Source organism: Sphaeramia orbicularis, chromosome 12 (genome assembly GCF_902148855.1).
Source record: "Sphaeramia orbicularis chromosome 12, fSphaOr1.1, whole genome shotgun sequence".
Classification (NCBI taxonomy): domain Eukaryota; kingdom Metazoa; phylum Chordata; class Actinopteri; order Kurtiformes; family Apogonidae; genus Sphaeramia; species Sphaeramia orbicularis.
Genome location: NC_043968.1, coordinates 44,397,094 through 44,421,413, shown reverse-complemented (window position 1 = coordinate 44,421,413; position 24,320 = coordinate 44,397,094). Strand labels below are relative to the sequence as shown.

Below are 24,320 nucleotides of genomic sequence, written 5' to 3'. Positions count from 1 at the left end.
GCAAATAAATCACACTTATAGAGAGTTAATTTGTGTCACTGGCAAAATGTGGTTATAACTAAAGACCATAAGTGTAAAATGAGCTGTATTTTTGCAAGAATGAAATCTGCCCAAACTTTACTTTGAATATTATATTATATTATATTATATTATATTATATATAAATACAGCCAAGTTACTACACTCAATAAGTTGTACAAAATGTAAAGTTTGTCATGATTGCGCTTAAATATAGCATTTGATGAAACAGTTTTCTCCACTGACGTATAACATCCTACAACATCAACTTATCATGCATTAAATGAATTCAGTTTACTTGTGTTTATCTCCTAATGCTTGTATTGCTACTACGGCGTCAGAACAGCCCCCCCCAGCTTCACGTCTCTCTCTCTCTCTCTCTCTCTCTCTCTCTCTCTCTCTCCGGTGCAGCTCGTGGACACCCGTGGAAGCCGCTGACAGCTCACGCGGACTCGGGTCCTTTCCAGATACCGGATCTGTAGGAGAACGTGCGCGCCGCGTGCACCTCCAGCCCTCAGACGCACTGTGGGTATTTTTGTTCTGCGCGCGGCGCTTCAGGTTGGAGGACATCGAACCTCAATAGAAGAAACGGAGACATCTTTAAAAAACAAACAAACAAACAAAAAAGTGAGTATCTTCTGTGACACAAAGGGAACAGTTAATATGTTAGAGATGTAGCTTTTATTACCTTTAATCCAGCATATGTAGGTCCGTTTGTTTGACTTTTTCTTAGTCTACATAAAGCTGGAGTTCTCCGTTATGGATAAAACTGTTAATTATCTCTTTCTCTGTAAAGTTTCTCAAATGTACAGCTTGTGTTGCTCACTAGTTGCAGAACAATTAATGTACACAAACGATACATGAGCCGAAGTGCAGGAGAGCTTTTGAAGACAGCCGTAAATGCTAAGTGTTTGTTGAGAATGGCAGGTTGCAGTCGTGTTTCTGATGGGAGGCTGGTGGAGCTCACAAACCTGCTGCACAGACACACTGCCCAGTACAAAGTGTTAATTTCCCTGTTGTGCTGTCATCCTGTGGACTGCTGTCTCTGACTATGTGCGTGTGTTACCTACAGTTAAAACAGATTGTGGGTGTTCATTTTCAGCACTGCAGTCTCTGCTATGTAAACTGTCTGTTGCTCGGAGAGAGGAGGTGGAGGAGGAGAAACTCAGAGAAATCATGTTTAAAGTGAGTGGGAGCCCACTGGTTTCTTTTCTTCTTTCTCTTCCGGGACTGCTCGTGAAAATCTAACTAGAGGCTGTGTGAGAAATGCAGCCCTTTTTCTGTAATTATCCACCAAGCGCTATAGTCCGGGTTCCCTTAAGCAAGGCATTTAACCTCATAAAAGTAGGTGCCACAGTCATGCACTTCTATTTGGCTCAAAATAGAGAAAGTGTTAAACAGAGGTGACAAAACTTGCAGCAGCATCAGCAACATTAAGACATGGTAAATGTGTGCCATTCAACATGAGTACATGGGCTCCTTTACCAAAGACACACAGAGACTGTCATATACTGGACAAAGGTTTGGCTGTATATGACCAACAAACCTCAACCATTTGGGGGTTAAACGTAGTTTGTTTGCTTTTTCAGGTTATTTTAATGATTATGTTAAGCTCTTATTTTGACAAGGGAATAAGCTTGTTTATTTCAGGAGCACACTTAAAAATAACAGGGTCATTTTAAGAAGACCTGCGACATTCTAAAAATGAAAACCTACCTTGAAGGAACATGCTAATTTCAGTCGGCAGGCGGTAGCAAGTCATGGTTTATGTCATAGTTATAAAATACAGTTTCCTGGAAGTAAAGACTGAGTCACTCCCAGCCATTTAAACAAACACATAATAGTTGTTTTTTACAGAGACCCTGACTGTCACATTTACTTCACCAGTGACCTTGTACCTAAAACACACACACCTACTGAGAGTTTATTTTAGGAGAACTAAATCAAAGCTTTGACAAATGAAAAAGTCCACTGTAAAAACTCTAATGTTGCACGTTATTTATCTACACACCACACTGCAGTAAAGAAAACATGATGACGAGCAGAAGTCAGCGATGTAGGTCAGGAGAAAGCCTTGGTTTAACTCAGTTTGACCCTGTAGCTCAACGCAGACTGGTTTATGTGTCATTCTATCTCAGTGTGTGGGTGACGGTGTAGGCCATCTGAGTTCATGGTGGGATCAAGTGTCTGTCTTAGCCACTTTGCAGTAATTTGATTGGAATACAGCGCTTTGTTAGCCACACACTGAGTGGCGACACCTGTCTGTCTGTCTGTGAATGTTGCTGAGTTTACTGTATTTGACTGAAGACGGCTCACAACAACATTCACAGAATGTACAGTTTCAATCAAAGTGCTATCAAATATCTGCTAGTCAGTAAGAGCGACAGTTTTGTGCAAGGTTTATACTAAACAAGACTTTTCCTGGACAACATTTGACATGGCATATTTTATTGACAATCAAGTAAATGTTTGCAAAGTAATTTAACAAGAATTTTGAGTTTTCATCATATTAAAAGTACAGATGTTACAGAAGCATCATATTTACCATTAACTGTTCTGTCCAAATGTACTAGGTAGATGTCAAAGTTGGATATTGTGTAAATACGCTTGATCTCATTACCATGAATGGAATAAAAGGAATCTATAATTCATTCATTCATTTATTTGTTTTGAGCAGAAGAAAAAAATAAACTTTTATGTGCACAAGGAACAAATAGCAGAGCAGATACATTAATAAATAGAGGTGATCAAGACAATATAGCACTTGCCATGTACACTAGTAATTAAATGATTTACTTTAACTTTCATATTGTGACATCAAAATATCGTCTGTGAATCGGCTGATTGTCACTAACATCAAATGGTGATTTTTGTGTTTGATGTCTAACAGATAATTGTTTGAGAATAACTTTTTTTTTTGTTTTAGAGATGCTGATTGGTTGGTGGTAACATCCGGGCTGTCGTTAGGTCAGAGCTTCTGCAACACCATGGAAAGAGAAGGTTCATTTAGGAGGTTGGAGCACACATACAGACACGTTTCTCACTTTCCCTCTCACTACAGAGAGCTTCTCTGCCACTCCAAAACCTTTCTTTTTTATGTCTCTTTTTGTTTTGGTCCTCTGACCACACACACACAAAGATGGGTGAAACTGAAAACACATACATACATACATACACTCACACACATTCTGGAATGACCTCATTCATTCTTTCATTCATGCCAACGTCCCCTCATCCTTCTTTGTTTAGTAATTAGACCCAAGCCTTTCGCTCTGAACTCTTCCTGTTGTTCCAGAGCCAAAAACAGAAAGCAGCAAACTTCCCAATTACATTGATGTTGTTAAATTCATACATAAGTGAAACACTTTAAAATTTTCCATTAAGTAAGTCAATTTCTCATGCAGTCTGTGAGCAAGATTTTCTACATAATTCATAATTAAGTAACTTCAGTGTATTTTCAGAGAGCCTTTGGAAACCCATCGTCACTCAGATGTGTGTGTCCTTGTGTCCTTGTGTGTGTGCACATGAGCCTAGAGCTCCTGTTTCTCGTTCTGACCTCTTTTTGTGGACTAAGAAGATCCAGGTTGACAGACAGATCAGCAACACACACACACCCTCTCTCTTCTTTATTCCCTCTATTCTTTTTATCTCTGTTTCCCTTTTACATTTTTTCCTCTTCAGTTCTCATGGACAATGGCTTCATATGAACAGGAAATTATAGATAATTTCAAAGCAGATGATACTACTGTGAACATTAAAAAATAAATAATTGTGGTCAGTTGGATGGGTCACCATGTGGTAACAGAGCGTATCTGTCCTGGGCCCCACACAGAGGAGAAGGAAATGAAATGTGTGTCACCTTTAAATCCTTCCCCTCCCACTTGGCAGCTCTTGAACCTCAAAGGGTTCCATTGTTCTCCTGGCACAAAAACACTCACAGGGTCACATGGCCACTGCCTGGCACCGGCTGGCAAAAGGAGACAGAGCATGAGAGGTAACATGGGAGACAGCGGAATGACACAGAAAATGTTAAGGTAGGAGATCTGTGGGAAAGGGAAGTGAAAGGAAACCGTGTGAAAGCCTGGACCCATGAGGACACAAACAGGGAGCGGTTCCCCAAAACTCCTCCAGTTAGATCCAGCTGTGGTTCAGATCCCTGGGACACACATGGAGTGGAGTTATGTGGTGTCTTTTCAGTTACTAGAGTAAGTAGGAATACACATTTTTGGTTTGACTGATCATCTCTTTCTCCTTGTGAACAGCAGATACAGCTCAACAGTGATTAAAATTACTGTATGCATGCTTCTAATTATGCATTTTAGACATCGATAATTCTGTTGGGTGGATCAGCGCTGATAGGATGTTTATAAACCCTGGCATAAGGAAAAGTTCTTAGGTGGAAATGCTGAATTATACGTTTTAAAGATTAAAATTGCTCCCATCTAGAATTCTTATTTTAACTATTGTCAATTTGATCTTCAGTTCCACATTTGCTGATTATTTACTTTTGAGTTAAAGTGATCCAGATTTATTTGTGGAGGTATTTATCACAATGATATTCCATCCAACAGCTGTCAACTTTCAAACTAGTTTCTAATGAAATGAATGAAAATTTTAGTATAGATGCAATGATCAATTTTTTATTCCAGACTTTTAAGGTACTTTACAACAATCAATTACTTATTTGATGATTGGGTTGAAGTTTGAGCAATTATTTAAGAAACTGTCTGATTCCAGATTCTTAAATTTTATTAGTTCCTGGGGAAATTCACTTTGGGGATTAGGAAGACCTTTTGTCCATTTTCTAATGTTTTATTTACTGATTAAAGTCCTAACCAACAGTTTAACCAACATTGAAATAATTATTAGTTTCAACCCTAAATTTCAATCACTGGTATGGATTGTGGATTAATCACTTATCTGCTTCTTCCTGCCTGGCCTTTAAAAGTCCACTATAGGTTTGTGATCTATCCAACTGACATGATGTATACATCAACTATGACAATCCTAAAAACAGGGTTAATCTGAGACCTAATGCTCTAACATTAACTCTATATCCAGCTATACTCCCAAATAGAGAGGGATCACAACAGTTTTACTTAATGGAAAAAAACAAACAAAAAAAAACTTTACTGTCAGCATCTCCGACTACACCCGACCTTGATAAATGCACCATAGGACCCAGTAGTATCTCCACTTAATTTAGTTTTCTAAATTATTCAGTTCTTGGGGTTAGTTTTATTTAAAGATAAAAAGATGGATTATTTTTAATATTCTGCCTTTAACTACAGAGACTGAAACAGTGTTATTTCTCCAATTTCCACTAAAGGATGAGTCAATGTGAATCCAGTCTGAGTACTTTACCCTCTGTACCCTCTTCTCCTTCAGCCTTTACTATAGATCATATCCTTTTAGGTCCGTGTACTTTTAAACAAAAAACAAAATACGAGTCGTTTTCCATTTTTCATTTATTAATATCAAAATGGAAATCCAATGACACAGACCCTTTTACAACTTCTCCATATTTCCTGTCACTTGTGTCGACTGACTTTCCCCTTCATTCTCTTTCTCAGAGAGTCTGCTCTGCTTAACAAAGAAGTATTCTACAGCAGCTTGTGTAAACATTAACAGATGTCTAATAAAAACTAACCATCCATTAATAAATACTAATTCTGTTTGCTACTGTAATCTGGAAAAATTACAGTATGCACAGTTTACAGCAGCTGCCCTCATGGTTTTATTAATTTATTTATTTATTAGGAACAGTGCATATTAATGAACATCTACAACAATTGCAGCTGTAAATATGTCAGATTGTAGCAGCAGTGCTAGTTTCCATCTGTAGTCCCTCGGCAGGTGAAAAGAAAGACAGCTGACAGAAAGGCAAAACATCATAAAAACACACAGAACAACACAGTGAGGACAATCTACTGATGGTCACAGGCTTGGTTTTCCTTTATCCAATGTTTAAGTTGTGATTTGAAGGAGGCATATAGTAAGTAAGTAAGTAAATTTTATTTATAGAGCTCTTTTCACAGACAGAGTCACAAAGTGCTTTATCAAATCAAATCAAAATCAAATCAAATTTACAGAAACCCAACAGAATCCTCCAGGAGCAAACACTTGTGACTGGTGACAGTGGTGAGGAAAAACTCCCTTTTAACAGCAGAAACCTCGAGCAGACCCAGACTCCTGAAGGATGGCCGTCTGCCTTGAGCAGTTGGGGTTAAAGAGTGAGAGTAAAGGAGGAGAAAAGAGAGAGCGATAGAGATATAGAGAGACTGAGGGAGAGGGGGGAGTTAGGGGGAGACACATGGAGTACATGTAACACTGTAAAGTATCAACTTTACATTGCGAAAAACGAATAAAACAGTACAAATAAAATACAATTAGAATACCCATAGAACACAATAAAATACCATTAAAAACAGTTTAAAAGGTAATGTAAAAGTATATGACTGTGAGTCTTATGTTGAGTGGTAAACTGTTCCAATATTCAGTTCCAGTGACTGAAAGTGTAGTTTGTCCAAAAGTAATGCACCTGTGTGGCACCTCAGAGTCTCCTCAAGCTGTTGTTGTTGCTGATCTTAAATTTCTGCTTACTTTTAAGGCTTTTAGTGTAGTCCTACATTAATAACATATCACTGACCAATAAGATGAAGATAAGTATCCAAAAGTACAGATACAAACCTTTGTTTTATTTACCATTGTGTTTGAATTACTGTACCGTCTTTAGGCTGCACTAGCATTTTGGAGGTCTCACATTTTTTATTCAAGCAGGCTACTGATTCATTCATTTCCAAACCACTTAATCCTTACGAGGGTCATTAAGGGGTCTAGGCAGGGTACACTCTGAATGTGCCTCCAGTTCATTGTAGGGCTTAACCCAACCTCAACCCACAATCAACTTCTTTACTTTAAAAGTACAAAAGTACAGCCTCTGAAATATACTTAACCCTCCAGAGTGCAGAGTTGCATTAAGAATAAAGATTATTGAAATTACATTAAATTGTAGCTTTCTTCATTTGACTTGAATTATTGACTTCACACAGTGCAGATGTTGATATAATGACCATGCTTCTTCAATGTAAACAAATTAATTAATATATAATTCAATTACAATGCAACCTAAACATGATAATGCTGCAGACTTGTACACAAGGAAATTTTCTCTATCCTGACCTCCTTAACCCATAAAGACCCAAACAGCTACTGGTGACCCAAACCATCTACTGATCTAAACTGTTTATTACCTGTTGATCCACTAATTCTATCAATACATATAAATAATTGGTGTAAAATACAGTTTGTCATCTTTTCATGGTCATCAGATATGACCCATTTGGACTTTCAGAGGCTCCATAGTTACCATGGAAACACTGTAATTTTCTACAACATTGATTCACCAGTAAAACCTATGGAGTTGGATCAATGACAGTGGATGGGCACACTTGGTTTTTGTTCAGGTACTGATATATTTTGTTTAAAAAGTCTCTTTTTCTTCAGTTTTCTCTGTTTTTGATATAATAAAACAAAACTTTAATCTGGGCTTTTATGAGCATCTACATGATCAGTAAATGAAATATAGGAAAAGACATGATTTACACTGAAAAAACACAATAAAGAGGATAATAATATAATAAATGGTGACAAATCAATTAAGAATGATTAAATTGACAGAAAAATTCATTTGGGAACTGCCAGTGAAGAAGCACTGGGTGTTTATGGGTTAAATCATAATTGACCCCTGGACTAAAGGAACATGAATAATCCTTGACACATGTCTTGACTTCGTAATGAACTGTTCTTTAGTGCTCATGGTTGCCATAAAAATACCCAAAAAGCAAAAATACAGAGGATCTAAGCCTTCTAATAATAATAATAATAATAATAATAATAATAATAATAATACATTTTATTTCTAGGCACCTTTCTTAGCACTCAAGGACACCGTAGGGTAAACATGGAGAGTATAAAACATGCAATAAAACAGAGTAAAAAGTAAAAGGCAGGTTAAAAAATTGGACAATGCAATTGTTATCACAAAGAGAAAGAGGTCCTAAACAGATGGGTTTTTGAGTTTGGATTTGAAGAGAGGGAGTGAAGTGATATTTCTGAGCTCCGGTGCAAGGAGTTCCAGAGTTGGGGAGCAGAGCAGCTGAATGCTCTGCTCCCCATGGTGGTGAAACGGGCCAAGAGAATGGTGAGGTGGAAGGAGGAGGAAGATCTGAGGGTGTGAGAGGGAGTGGCAACATGAAGGAGGTCAGACAGATATGGAGGGGGGAGGTTATGGATGGCCTTGAATGTAATGATACGTAGCATGTCTATACTGGCACAAGTATTATGTTTATGACTTAATGAACATGGGAGGGGGGGTTCTGTGATCATGCTTAGAGGGGTTGCCTGTGATGAGTGGACGTATAGGGGCTACAAAGCTAAAAGTATTTCTACGTTTCTACAGGATGTGTCTCAGCTAATGAAACACAAATCACCCAAGTCGGTATTAGTTCTCCAGTCTTACTGTCATTAAAATAGATCCTCTGTAGTCAAGTGTCCGTCTCGTGTTTCCTTTGGTTTGTTACGTCTTTAACATTGCTGTATCTGTTATGCATGACATGCACTACACAACACATGAAGTGGTATTTTCTAAGTGTTATTTTTTCCATCCATGTAGTTTACAAAACTGTGATGCAAAAGTGTTTATGAACAGAAAACAGTTGTATTTTAATAAGTCACTAGACAAAAAAATATTCAAGGGAATTACGGATACCTGAGAGATCTACTTAAATATACCAACTTCCCACCTTTGACTGTGGTGTAAAATGATGTTGATCCTCATTATTATTTCTTTGTTGGTCTTGAATTTCCAGGAGTCTGCACAATAAGTTACGGTTGGCCAGCAGCTCCTCCTCCTCCAGTCTTAATGACCTGTCACAGGCCAAGAGTCCAGCAGCAGGAGGTGGTGGGGAGAAGGTGGGGACGTCTGGGGGCCTCTCAGAGGACTGCAGCAAGGACAGAGGGACCCAGCAGAGGAGGGCGGGGGCCAACGCCACCTGGAACAGGTGGGTGTGTGACATAGAGACTAATCGTTGACACTGTTCAGACCTGACATCAGACATGTTTTTGTGATCTGATTCCAAGTGGACAGCTTAAGTCTGTGCTTAGAATGAGTTCTAAAATAATGAATGGTCTCATGTTTTTGTGTTTTTTTTTTTGGTTTTTTTTGGAATTACAGCAAAATAACAGATGACACTGAATTTATATAAATGTATACTGTTGCTAATAAAGTTGGAATAATTTAGTTTTTAGACATATTGCTCTTTTTATTCCTATTTATACACATCAATAATCAACCTTGACCCAGTGCAATGATTCCATACTGAGTCCCAGTTACACTTCATCTATCAAAATAAACAACATTGTCGTAATCATTCATGAGAAGAGATACAAATATTTTAACTTTATAGGCCTTGTCCTGAATAGGAGTTTTGCTCTGTTATTTTACTTGTGTGACTCTTATTACTGGGCGTACCAGGTACATGCACATGTATTTATGTCACCCTGTGTCTTTTTCCCTGTGAATACCACCATGAATTTCCATTACTAGAAGCTAAAGGAGTATTGTGTCCATTATTCAGACTGTGAATAGGGACATACTTGTTCACTTTCTGTCCTCAGGCTCCTTCCCTATCTCTTTATCTCCATCCATCCGTCTCTTCTTGTCATCTCATTCTGCCTCATAGAGTCTTTTCTTCCATGGCCTCACATTTTTATGGTACTTCTGTTTTCTGCGTAAAAAGCAGGAGCACTAGATTTGCTGCAGGGTAGTAGCCTCTGTAGGGTTACTTGCATATGAGCTGGATCTGAATTGACCCTAAAATACGATTATGGCCTTTCTGACCTTTTATTTTTTTATTCTTTTTTTTTTATTTTTTTTTATTTATTTATTTATTTATTTATTTATTTATTTATTTTACTGTCTTTCACTTTACGTACACTTTCTTTTTTGTTGCTTTTTTGTTGCTTTTGACCAGACTTACAAGAGGAAGCTGTTTGCTCCACTGATCTACTGGCTTAGAAACAGTGTGTGTGTTCCTACAGTATGAATGTGTTCATTGTCAGTGCTATGCAACTGTGCAAAATGAAGAGGTTTAATAGTTAACTTTACCTTCAAACAACATGCACTAAAGTGGTACACTCTAACTTGTATTGACTGCTGGATGTGTTTATGTGTGTGAGTCTTAAATATGTTGCATTTTTAATATTTAACTGGCTTTCCATCATTTAAAAGGGTTATATATAATGTTGATTTAACAGCAGGGTTAAGTCGCATATACCAGAGCACACTTACAGCTACTAAAACCACCAACAGATCAACAAGAGGTATCCACAGACTTTATCACTCTCTGAATAAAGTTCATTGTTTACACACATCTGTATTAGAGTATCATCAAATTTTCTTCTTCACACTAAAGCTCATAGTGTTTTATAATCTTCCTGTGCTACGTCAGCTGATGGTTTATATTATACTTCTGTTAGCTTAGCTGTGTTTTTAGACAGAAAACAGCCACAGTAAAACCACAAATCACCTCTGTTTAGTTTGTGTCAGTAGCTACACTAAAGATCTGTTTGGAATTATCCAAACAAGGTCTGAACTGTCACAGTTTAGTCTGAACCATGGATCAACAAATGAGAAAACTTAGTAAAGACAATAACATCACATAATAACCTTTATACCTTCATAAACTTCATAATCAAACTCAATCATGTCCCAGAAATGCTATGATTTCAGCATCAAACTCCACTCTTCATTTAGAGCTGTGTCCAGTGGTGAAAATAACAACAGGGCTTCAAACTTTTATCACTTTGTTATTTTTTTGACTCTGAAAGTTGTTTCTTAGTGGGTCTCATTCCATCTGGCCACTTACTGATGCTTTGGTCAAAGACCCCATGGTGTTAGTTTTCACCCTCTAGTAGTCATATAAATACCTTGGATCATTGAGGTGAATATATTCAGTTTATATCTCTACAGTGAGGTACATTGGCATCTTTTTTTTTTTTAATCCAACAAATTCTGTAAAGCTCTGTGAGGCAATCTTGTTGTGATATTGGGCTCTAGAATGAAGTGCATTGAAATTGAATCTTTTTCATAACTTCATAGCTCTTCATTCTAGACACTAATGATAACATTAGGTTATTTTTTTATATCAAACTGCAAGTTGATTAGGATAGATGCCAAAAGAAGAACAAAAGAAAATCTCTGAGTCTATGAGAGTTTACAATACATAATTATTTTGTCGTCCTGTAAACCTGGTAGAAAAAAGCCTCCACTAAGTGCTTCTTTTTGTATTTGTTCACAGCATCCACAACGCAGTGATATCAGTTTTCCAGAGGAAGGATTTAGGAGAAAATGAACTCTACACCTTAAATGAAGGTGTCAGGTTAGCTGTTTGTCCTTTTCTATTCCTGTCACTATTTTTTTTTTTTTTTGCATTTTTTGTGTGTTTTTTTGAATCATCTTGCTAACTCTCCAACTGAAATTGAACTGGCTTGTAATTGCAGGAGGAGACTCAGCTAAATGATAGTTTCTTACTGTGATTTTCCATCTTCTCCTGCTGAAGTGACTGATTTCTTACTCACTTGTATACACACAATGACAGCTTCAACATACTGAACTTACAGTAGTGTTTACTGAGTCCAAACATTAACACATGCCCAGTTACAGTAATTGTTGTTGCTGCTTGTGCTATTTTTGTCTGTGTACTATTCACTGAATCAGAAACACATTCAGATTGTTTAAACGAGGGAAATGACGGTTGACGTTACAGGTGTTTAATAACAGTGCAGCTGAGAAACAGGCTTTTGTTATGCTCAGAAAATATTACACATATTCACACTACACAAACATGTATTATCTGGACTCAAACTCTAGATGTGAGCTGCACAAAAAGCTCACATCAAGGAGCAACAGTGATGATTTGTGTGCACTGACAACTAAAGGTTAAGTTTCTTCCTGTAATAACAGCAACCGATTCTAATCTGTACCTATGTTAAATGTTTACGAGAGGAAAATCCTGTTGAATTGTTCAAACGCTGCTGTAGCCTTTGTTTTCAGTGTTTTTTCTCATTTCCTGCTCTTTAAACACTGCTGAGACCGTATCACTTCTGGCCCATGTCCAACATTTGGGTTAGGGTTAGGCATCACTGATATTTGTTTGTGTCAGTGTCTAAACCTTAAATGGACTCATGTGTTTTTTTTTGTTTGTTTTTTTTACAGACAGGCTGCTGAAGACGGAGCTGGGCTCTTTCTTCACTGAGTACCTGCAGAATCAGCTGCTCACTAAAGGCATGGTCATACTGAGGGACAAGATTCGCTTCTATGAAGGTACACGGAACACAAATAGTCTAAAAATGTAGAGAAAATTATGCACGCAAACACTTTCTGTCATAGATATGTAGAGCCATGAGAAAAAGAAAGTACACATTCTCTGAACTCTGGTTTAATGTGTCAGGACATAATAAAAGAAATCATTACTAGGTTCCAAAAGTAATTCAGTCTGACTGCATACAACACTACACACAACAGATTTCACCATGCGATTATTTAGGTAACAAATATTAACCGAAATGTAGAGGCATGGTGTGAAAAATATACACAATTTCTCCTTCTGTAGAAATTAAGAGGGTTAGTAGCTGAACTGTATATGAAACATTTCAACTCACAGGGTAGAATTACGTCCACACTTTAACATTGTGTCTGTGCTTGAAATAGGTCTGGACTCTACGTCCCCTCTGGAATAGGGTTAGCTATAGCTCTTGGTGGCACTGTGCACAGGATCTTAAAACAGTGCATTTACAAAATAGTGTTGCGAGAGAAGTTTTAATGGAGAATGTTTATGTGCTGAAGTTTGTTCTGGAATTAAAAGAAAATGGTACATAAACAGATGTGTGTCTTTGTCACAACTTGTCACAGTGTAGTTGCAGCATAGAGATTGTTGTTGACATGGTGAGGGGGGCATTCAGAGCATAATGCACAGATAGCGGAAGTATGAATATAACAGGATTAATTCTGTCCTTCCAGAAAGTCAGACAAATTGTAGGAAGCAACCTCTTATTCCCCCTTATGTATAATGCTAAATTTTCAGCATCTGTACCAAAACTTTCAGACAGAACAAAGGATGATGATTTAGGGCTTGGTGACAAAATGATAGAATTTGAAATCATGTGTTGATATAATTTTCCACCATTTTACTTGGAGATTAGATGATTATTTTTGTATAATTCTATATCACAATAATAATAAATTTTTCCCTTCAGAGTTTAACAAAAATTTTCCTGTGTCATGTTGTTTTACTTAATTTTACCGCTATTTTTAATGTTATATATTCAAAAACCTTTTTCATGATTATAAATATTTAATTTCTGTTTTAGTTTGTCAGATCCTGACTAAAAAAGAAAAAATTAAAACCACAAATAACTGTTGAGCTTTTTAAAAATGTTGTGATAATGATCATAATCAACTGATAATGATATGCAGTAGTGGAAAAAGGTTTTTGGACACTTAAAATTTTATGCAATTTCAACTGTTATCATAAAATATTTGCAGAAAAATTGTTATTACATTTCAAAAGATGCACCTGCATCAGACAGACACAAACAACTGCAAATCTTGACAGTTGCAACATGTCATGCACTGGATGTGTTTCATTATGTTGCGGAACCATCCAGTTTTGACCTCAGTGGAACAGAGCATGTGCAGAAGGGAACATGTGGGTTTGGAGAATGGAAAAAAACCTTGACAGAGTTCAATGGCTTGAAAGTGATTCTTAATGCAATATATCACAAATGCTGGAGTGTCCAAAAACTGTTCTCCATCTTTGTATATGATACGGTGACACATTTTTGGTCATATAGTGCACTCAGGCTGTGATTGAATGACTTCTGACCTAAAACTGTGTTTAATTTTATTGATCACCCTGATAAGTGAAGACAAGAGAGGAGAAGGGAACAAAACCACAATAATAGTTTTGCAGGATATTAGTTACATATTAAGACCTCCAAAATATTTAGGTATTTTAGATGTTATGTTTCCAAAGTAAAACATAAACATAAAAAAAAGCCTGGCTTCATCAATACTCGCAATGCTGCTAAGTCATTTTAGGGAAAAATAAATGAATGTGAGGAACTTCTATCTCAATATGACTCAGTGTAGTTGAGCCAAATAATATCTGACTAAAGTGTCAGTTGCCGAGTTAACCCAAGTTAACTATGTGGTCGACCTCTCTCTCTTCCTCACTTTTTCATTCCTGTTAGATAAACTTTTACTTGCATTGGTCACCTGTCTGAACATTCACACACCTTCTCTCAGTCAGAGTCAGAACAGCCCTTTAAGAGGTGAGAATAAGACACTGAAATTATGGTTCTCTGTGTAAAACTATGACCTTTCACTGAAGCACCGCTGGTATGAAACATATGCAACACACACCAGCTGTACAGTCATAACAGCAACCAGGCAGGAATGTCACTGTACGTCAGCAACTAAGTCAGTGTCAGAGACATGTTAGATAAGGAAAACCATTGTGATACTCACAGTGACTCACAGACACTGTTAAAATAATATGTTAACCAGAAAATGCTAAATTCAATGATCCACAAAGGGTTAAGGCCCGAGGTAATATGATGTTTGTAATGTGGGAAAGTTGACAAAATCGAATGTAATGAAATTAGTTTGAGTGTGTTAGAAAGGATACTAGTGATGTTCACTGAGGGGTGGAAGTTTTATTTTGAGCCACAGTATTGTGTTTTTAGCTACATCTCAAGATATCTGCAATCTATTCCCCCCCTAACATTTAGCAAAGAAAACAGTTGTGTACCATAATGATTCTGAGGCTAAACTGGTGCCTTAGCAATGACCAAGGAAGATCTGGTTTTAAAGAGAAAACTTTAATGTCAGAAGCAATAGAATGTTTTAGAGCCACCATCTGACTATGTAAAAAAAAAAGACTTTAGCAATTTGTCTGGTTAGATGTTGGATGTGGTTGACAAACTGGGTGAAAGTTAACGGGACACAGTATGAACTAGTTACAACCAGCTTTTTTATGACAATATTGGTGTCATCAAAGATGGGTGTTAAGGCTTCAGGAGCTGAAATCGCAGGGAAGTAAAATGCCAGATTCTGAAAATAATAAAGTTACTTATGCAGCTCTCTGCTGTTGGTTCATATAAACATAGATGAGCTGATGCAGGTTCATATCGCTATGGAGAAGCAAAGCCACTTTTCTAAGCTTCCATGGAGAATTGCATCCAGATTGAATCTGACAAAAGCTGATCAATAACCTGTAATTGTAGTCAGTCAAATTATGTTTGAAAATGCCCATAATTAGACAAAAGCCTCCATCATGGAGTAGATTTTTTTTATTTAGCTGCTGAGTAAATGTAGTCATCTCATGTTCTCTCAGACCAGTTGAATTACAATATACTGAAAAGTCATTGTGGAAGTTTTGTCAAATGTTACTAAAAATCCCTGTTACTTTAACTTTTTTTTGTATCTTAGAAATTGAATGTGAGGTGTATGTTTCAGTAAAGCTTATTGGTGAAATTACAAAAACTAGAAACAGCTTAAATGTATCATAATGCATACTGGACATTTTTGTGTAAATGTTGAAACTGTTGAAAAATAAATATTCACAAAAAAAAAGGGGGGGGGGGGTGTAAATAAATAAAATAAATGAAATGAAACAATATGAAACAAAATGAAATGAAATGAAGGAGTCCACCAGTCCACATGTGTTTTGTGGATCTGGAGAAGGCGTTCAACCGTGTCCCTCGTGGTATCCTGTGGGGGGTGCTTCGAGAGTATGGGGTCCGGGGCCTTCTGCTAAGGGCAGTCCGGTCCTTGTATGACCGAAGCAGGAGCCTGGTCCGCATTGCCGGCGGTAAGTCAGACCTGTTCCAGGTGCATGTTGGACTCCGGCAGGGCTGCCCTTTGTCACCGGTTCTGTTCATAATTTTTAAGGACAGAATTTCTAGGCGCAGCCAGGGGCCGGAGGGGGGTCTGGTTGGAGACCACAGGATTTCACCTCTGCTTTTTGCAGATGACGTTGTCCTGTTGGCTTCATCAAACCTGGACCTTCAGCGTGCCCTGGGGCAGTTTGCAGCCGAGTGTGAAGCGAGTGGGATGAGGATCAGCACCTCCAAATCCGAGGCCATGGTTCTCGACCGGAAAAAGGTGGTTTGCCCTCTCCGGGTCGGTGGAGAGTCTTTGCCCCAAGTGGAGGAGTTTAAGTATCTTGGGTCTTGTTCAGGAGTGAGGGAAGGATGGAGCGTGAGATTGACAGACAGATCTGTGCAGCGTCTGCAGTGATGCGGTCGCTGTATCGGTGGGTCGTGGGAAAGAAGGAGCTGAGCCAAGAGGCAAAGCTCTCAATTTACCGGTTAATCTCCATTCCTACTCTCACCTATGGTCATAAGCTTTGGGTCATGACCGAAAGGACAAGATCCCGGATACAAATGAGTTTCCTCCGCAGGGTGGCTGGGCGCACCCTTAGGGATAGGGTGAGGAGCTCAGTCACCAGGGAGGAGCTTGGAGTAGAGCCGCTGGTCCTCCACATCAAGAGGAACCAGCTGAGGTGGCTCAGGCATCTGTTTCTGATGCCTCCTGGACGCCTCCCTGGGAGGTGTTCCAGGCATGTCCCACCGGGAGGAGGCCTCGGGGAAGACCCAGGATACGTTGGAGAGACTATGTCTCTTGGCTGGCCTGGGAACGCCTCTGGGTCCCCCTGGAAGAGCTGGAGGAGGTGTCTGGGGAGAGGGAAGTCTGAGCATCCCTGCTTAGACTGTTACCCCCATGACCCGGCCCCGGATAAAGCGGAAGATAATGGATGGATGGATGGAAATGAAATGAAATAACCTACATCCTCTGTTTTCGGTGCTGGATGAATCTCCTGAATTTGCACCCATGCTGCTGCAGAAGCTGTTAAATAGTACACTTACCACAGCACATGAGAGAGATGTAATTAAAGAAATTAGTCTAAACTGCCACCAAGCCACTCCATACAAGAGCAATGCTTAATGAAGCAGTTAAAGTTATTGTCCCTTGGAAATAATTTCTGTCCTTACATATATTCCTATAACCATGAAGAGATACTAATATTTTCCAAAGCAGACGATAATATCTTGTTGATTTCTGCATGTCAAACAGACTATTTGCAGTAATATCTTAGTTTTTTTCTTCTCTCTTTCACTGATTGCCTTCCTTGTTGTGGGTTTTAGGTCAAAAGTTGTTGGACTCTCTGGCTGACACATGGGACTTCTTCTTCTGTGATGTTTTGTCAATGCTGCAAGCCATCTTCTATCCGGTTCAGGTATGCACTCACTATATACACTGCTGGGTATAAACATCTTGCACAGGTCTATAAGTAAAGTGTCTGTGTGTTCTTTAGGGAAAGGAGCCATCGGTGCGTCAGCTAGCCCTGCTCCACTTCAGGAATATCATCACACTCAACCTGAAACTGGACGAGGCTCTGTCTCGACCCAGAGCCAGAGTTCCTCCCTCCATCATCCAGATGCTGCTAATACTGCAGGTACTCACACATGATGGACAGACACACACGACTGATGTGGGGCAAGGGAAGTGGCTAAATGACAACAGATGGGGAGGAGAAGCGGAGACTACAGAGAGCCAAGGGAGGTTTTTTTTCTTGCAAAGGGACCTCACAGGAAGTAATCTGTGTGAACACGGAGTACAGTCGTCTTCCCATGACCGCTCAGTACCCTATGTACCCTGTCTGTGTCTGAGTGAATGTTTGTGTCAGTGTTAGTCTGTGTGAATTATCTATGTTTATGCTGTCCTTTGAGACTCCGACGTCCACAAAAGAACAGAAAATATCAGGAAGTCAATTATGAGCAGAGTAATTTAAGCTTCATTAACAAACAGTTTATTTTAACATGAGGGTTTAGAAGTGAAGCAACAGTTCAGAAGAATATGTTATTTATGGAAAAAGTGGCTTCACTGGTAACTTATCTGTTAGATTATGGAAACGTGGCAAAGATACCAGGACAAAAGATGAAAGATTAGTTGTTTCACTGTGGGTGAAAGTGCAACAACTAACCTTAAGCTTCAATTACGTGGATCACTGTGAGCCAGTCATATCAATTCCGTAACGTTACACATGTTCTCCAATGTTTATGACAGTTAGTCTTGTGGTACAAAGAGTGGACTTCTTACCTGTGATGGGAGATACTAGTGACATAAAGAAGAAAAGAGATGTGAGAAGTCAAGTGTGTTTGGTCCATGGTTCAGCTGTAGAGTTCCTGTCCCAACACCCTTAACTTTGTCTCATAAAATTATCCTTTAGTAAATGTTAAAACTGATCAGATGGCACAGTCATTTGCTGGTCTATGGATAAGATGTTACACATCATCAACTGTTTTCAAAACATAGTAATGTTGAGGACCTGAGCCACACACCCATTTGTACCAAACCATTTCAGTTCAGGGCCTTTGATACAAGACCAAGGTGTACCGAACAATACATGTAGCCTATGTGAAGAATGCAAACACTCGGGAAGCAGGGTGGCTGCAAGAAGAACCCATGTGCAGGGTTTCCCCTGTATACATATATACTGCTGACTTCTCAGTGCCGCTGCAAAAAACAACCCAAAACACTTTATTCTGAGGCTGGCGCACCGGTAAGGGGAGGGGGGGGGGGGGGGGGGGGGGGTAAACAAGACACCAGACAGTATAGCAGAGGCACAGAAGCCGGCTTGGACAAGTGTGTGAAGTTTCACTTTCAGTTTTCGGTAGTTACGGAGCGCACCCCCCAACCCCTTCACTGGTCTCTTTCACTGTACCGAAAACATACCGAAAATGTATCAAAGTGAAGACCCCTGTACCGAAAATGTACCGAACCGAAATTTTTCTGTACTGTTACACCCCTAATTGTGACTAATAAAAGTTGCAGTAAACTCGTATCAGTGTATGATGGTTTTTTATTTTGTCACTAGTTCAGTGAATAAATAACTTTCTGTTGAACATCTCAGCATTAAAGAATTTCAGTGTTTATTGATGTATAAAACAAGTTTGCTGAGTAACTGTCACTCTATCAATCATAGGTATATATGAATATTAGTTTTTCTGCATAAAATGTTTCTTAGAATGTTGACCTGTAAGCCAGTCTTCTAAACTTTGTATGCTGCCTTAACGTTAACCAGGGATTGGTGATATTTGTCAGGGAGGTAAATGCAAGAGTAAATTGCTCTCAAGTGTGATTGGATGTATGAACTGTGAGTTTGTGAGTCTGTTACTGTTTAGTGTGTGTATGCAACTTTAGACATCATTACAGTGACTCATTGGCCCCAAATCTGTGCTCCAGATCCACATCATATAGGGGGATGGTGAGGCAGCGAGACAAAGGGAGGTATAGAGAACCAAAAACAAACCGAAAAATAGATTCATTTTCCTTTTTCATATCATTATGGCCTGTTTTGGTTTGCACACCTATAGTGAATATCAAATAAGCAAAAGGCAGAGCATGAGGAAGAGAAAAAACAAGTAGCACAGATGAGATGAAAGTCGACAGGACAGAGGGAAGACAGAGGGTTGTGTGTAAAAGCAGATTTTTAGCAGAATGTTTGCAGTTTTGCTGCTGCTTGTTTCATCTGTTAGTAATTTCCCTTTAGTTCTGTGAGACGCTGTGACGCCAATTCACTGATGTTTGCTCTATTTATGTGGTGTGTTTCTGTGCTGTGGTTTTACAACAGGGGCACAATAATTCAGAGTATTGAAATTGATTGATCTTTGCTTTGTTATTTAAAGACATTGAAGTGAGGTCTGGATGCATATGCACAGTATTAAACCCCCTCAAGCTGAAGTTTGGCCTCAAGGTAATTAAGTCTTTGGAAGTAAAGTGAACTGGATCTGGATCTGAACTGTTAAAAATAATATTTGATTCCACTACCAGAAAATTGGCCAGAGGGAGTCCACACAAAGAGCCTGTATCTCATCCAAACTCAGTAGTGATGATGATGATGATGATGATGATGATGATGATGATGATGATGATGATGATGATGAGGTTCCTGTTATCTGAACGTTTATACCAGTGTCAGTCTGGGAAATTCACCTACTCGTGGTCATATCCAGGTCCTTAAAACCAGCATCTACTACAAACAGTTTTCAGTCCATTATGTTGTGAGCCGTTGTTAAAATTCAGTGAAGTGATCACAGAGCTTTTATTCCACTCACAGTAGTTGGCAGTGGTTGATAAAATCACAGAAAGCGAAGCCAAGTTCTTTCTTTTCTTTCTTTTTCTTTCCTCCGGAAATGTTTTCATGGCTTTTAAAGTTGAAATCACCGCTGGCCAACAAGCAGCGATTACAGACTCATGTTTATGTTTGTGTGTTTGTGTGTGTGTGTGTGTGTGTGTGTGTGGTGGTGTGTGTGTGTGTGTGTGTGTGTGTGTGGTGTGCTGTGTGTGTGTGTGTGTGTGTGTGTGTGTGTGTTGTGTGTGTGTGTGTGTGTGTGTGTGTGTGTGCTGCAGGGAGTCCATGAGTCTAAAGGTGTAACAGACGATTACCTTCGCCTGGAGGGTCTCATCCAGAAAGTGGTTTCTCCTTACCTGGGGACTCATGGCCTTTATTCCAGAGATGGACTGTCCAATTTACACTGCTCCTCCTGCCTATTAGGTTTGTGTCTTTCATTGTTCACTCGTTTTGTTCAAAGGTTAAAGTGCAACGTACAGGTTAACAAGCACAGATACTTAGAGTGTAGGAAAAAGATTTAGCTGAAAGTTGCTTAACATAAAAGAAAAGTAGGTCAAGGTAGCTCCTTCAACTATAACATAATTCCTCCCACTTAATTTTGACACAACTATGGTTGAATATTTTAACCATCCTAAAATAATTGCCATTTTGTGACAAAAATGACTTTTTTTGCCTAAATTATCAAAAACTCATCTTCTGGTTAAGTTTTTTATTTCCTGTAAAATCAGAAAAATGCCTTAGGCAGTTACTTTAGGAAGGTGATAATGTATAACTTCACATATTTATGACTAATGTCATGTTTTGAGTCTGCTTCCAAGGAAACAAATGATGAAAAGGAGAAAGTAATAGTGATTAAAATGGAAACTCAGTTATAAAAAGAGATGAGCAGGTGAATGAACAGCTTTAGCAAAGACTATTTTCACTGTCATAACACTGTTATTTCATTTAGAACATATTGCACACCACCAAGTATTAAAGCTAACAATACTGAAGATTTTTAATTTAAAGAAATAAGTGTTGAGTCAGCCCATATTGTAAAATGAATTGAAATGGTTGAGGCTAAGCTTTTGCCCTACTGACAATATGATAGGTGTTTGTTGTATTAATAGTTTTATGATCTGATTGTCAGTACTAACATGTAAAAAAAAAATTGGCAGCTGAGGGTGGATTTTTAAAAATTTGTGTTGTTAAAGGTTTGTTTATTCCCTGTATTATATGATGCCATTACCTGAATTTTTTGTAGCTGAAGAGATATTGGCAGAAATGTATATCTTGTGTTTTTCTTAACATCGTGCTTTCATTCAGAAATAAATTTAACCTGTAAGTTGCACTTAAAGTTTCTATGTTCCAGTTCTTATGTCTATTGCATGTTTTAGAAGTACTTAAGGTGAACTCATCTCTTGTCCTTGTAAACTCTCCAGAAAAGCGTTTGCGTTCCTGGCCGTCTAAACCTGTCAACACTGCAGTTGCCAAGAACCCAGTGGTCCGCTCCAAGAGCTACAACGTCCCCATGCTGACCCCGGTGGTGGAGTACGACGCCGACTCCTCCACTGCAGTTAGTTCAGGCATCAGACGCCATTCCGTCTCTGAGATGACGTCCTGTGTGGAGGAGAGCAGCTCTGTGGCCGAATCCAGCGCCACCACCACAAATAACACCAGTAACTCCAGTACACCCAGCCTCACCAGCCACTCCCCAACGTCCACCGCCTCTGCCACACTTTCAGGTAAAAACATAACATGCCCGCACTTGAAAACCCTCGGCCTTCAGTCCATGCCAAAGTTTCTGTACATATGGGTGGACAGACGGACGGACGGACAACAAACTGATGACAATACCCTGTGGCGAGGGCCGAGGGTGAAAACAGCAAAACATTTATAACTCACTGCGAAGATAACAGGAGACACCAAGTCTGGCAGTACAGCCAAACTGTTTCATACTATTAATTATCTCAGTAAAATATTAATTACAGCATTATTTCTTTCTTGTTGAAGGCTGATATTAGTTCTTGAGTGAAAGTTGATGAAACCAAATGGTTATTTGTTGTTTCAAATTTCTTGTACATGGAGTAACAAGACAGACTACGTAGAGGATGTAACAAGCATGTAAAAGATGGTTATTTGTGGTTTTAAACTCTTCCTCATGGTCAAAAGCATAACAAAACACTTCAGAACATCTAGAAGTAAAACACAAACAAAAAGCTCTTATGATGATGAAATATTTCCTCAGTATTAACATTTGTAATAAAAAAAAAGAAAAGAAAAAAGTAACATGAATTAAAACACTGAGAAATGTATGACAACAAAAATAATGAGTGTTTTATCTCAAAGTCTTGGGAGGAATATTATTATTACTGTTTAATATGTGCTGCAGGTCATATCTGTTGATCATGAAAGATAATACTTGTATTTTCCCTCAGTTATTTACATGTATTGATAGTAGATGACTGGATCACCAGGTATTAAACATTCAGTAGATGCTTATGGTGGTGGTGGATGTCTGGGTCTTTATGATATAAATAGTTGGATCTTTAACTGTACCTGCCGTCCTCTGTGCAGACACTGTGACCTCCAGTCAGGACCCTCAGGTCAGAGATGCCAACAGTCCTGCAGGTTCCACCCCCTCCAGCTGCAGCATCACTCCCCCCCAGCATCCTCCCAGAGCCTTCCCCCGCTGAGGACACACACTGCGCAGGCTCGCTCGTGTCGGACTCCCCGTCCTTCTCCAGAGTGTTGGCCAGGACACAAGCTCTGGGCCCAGTCCCACATCCAGTCCAGATATCATGAGGACCACATCCTGGAATCTTTAGACTCTGAACCGGAGCATGACGGCATCTTTCTGGATTTCTCAAGACGTTGTTCTGGAGGATCAACACACAGCAGCAGACAGAGTGTGGCATGACACATCTGAAACACAAATGCACAAATGAATCTACAGAAAACTTTTCAAGAAGACACAAACTATCCTGAGCCTAGACTGCATTCCTCCCATCACTGTTTGTTCTGAACAGACAAACATTTTCCTTCAAACTATCTATTTTCCTATGTGGACAAAAGGTCTAAACTCATGATTTATACAATATTTAAATTTTACACTGTTTAAGCATTTGTCTCTGAAATATCAGGGCTATTCTGTTAAGTTATAATGAACAGTGTCTTCACATACAAACTAGATTTAATCGTAACATTATATGTGAAAACGGTGGAGACCAATGAACTGAAATATAAAAAGACTATGGCTATTGATTAGCCTAAGCTGTCTCAGTCAACTTTAATTTACAATTTATAAGAAAAACTGATCAATTAAACTATTGATGCTCTTTACTGTTGGTTTGAACCCAGTATATTGTATGAACTGCTTCTTAACATATTGATTTTGACTTTGCAATTTGTCCCACACTGCATTCAAGTCTTAGTTACACCAGTCTACAAGTAGACTGGCTCAGAATAAAACTAGTAAAACTTTATCAAGTTTGAGTGACTAATAAAGTCAAAAATGCTGGTTGGTTGTAGTTTCCAAGATACAGTTTTGAGTCAAAATGTGAATTTCTGAGAATTAATGAGAGAATGGGTTTTACTCCAAAGGAATGTTAGTCTGCCAGATCTACTTCAAAACACTCTGTTTATTACAATACATTTACTTTTCAGGTTCTTTTAAAGGAAGATTTATAAATCTATTGTAAAATGTACATAAACAAATATATATATGTGTGTGTGTGTGTAATAACAATCACATACACAAGAAACATCAACTAAACAGCACTTTTCTCCTTTTTTTTGTTGTGTAATTTTTGACTCTCATAGAAGGTTTCCGGGTCATTCCATACAGAATAACTCTCTCAGATTCCCAGGAATAAAGGCCACAGATGTCTCTCATGGACAAATCCAGAATCCTCTGTCTTCTGAAACTTTGATTAATTTTTTGAATTACTCCTCTGACCCAGCATCGACAGCTGGTGAAAATATTTTAGTTTAAGTAAAACAAAGTCCAATCAGTCTGTTCATGTATTTTTATCTACAAGGCTCTGAAAAAGAAAGGAATAC

General features: G+C 38.6%; 1 pseudogene; it reads left to right on the top strand.

The window, feature by feature from the left end:
* The first annotated feature begins 430 nt into the window (after positions 1 to 430).
* LOC115429647 (proline-rich protein 5-like) lies at positions 431 to 23,664 on the top strand (annotated as a pseudogene).
* Positions 23,665 to 24,320: the final 656 nt, after the last annotated feature.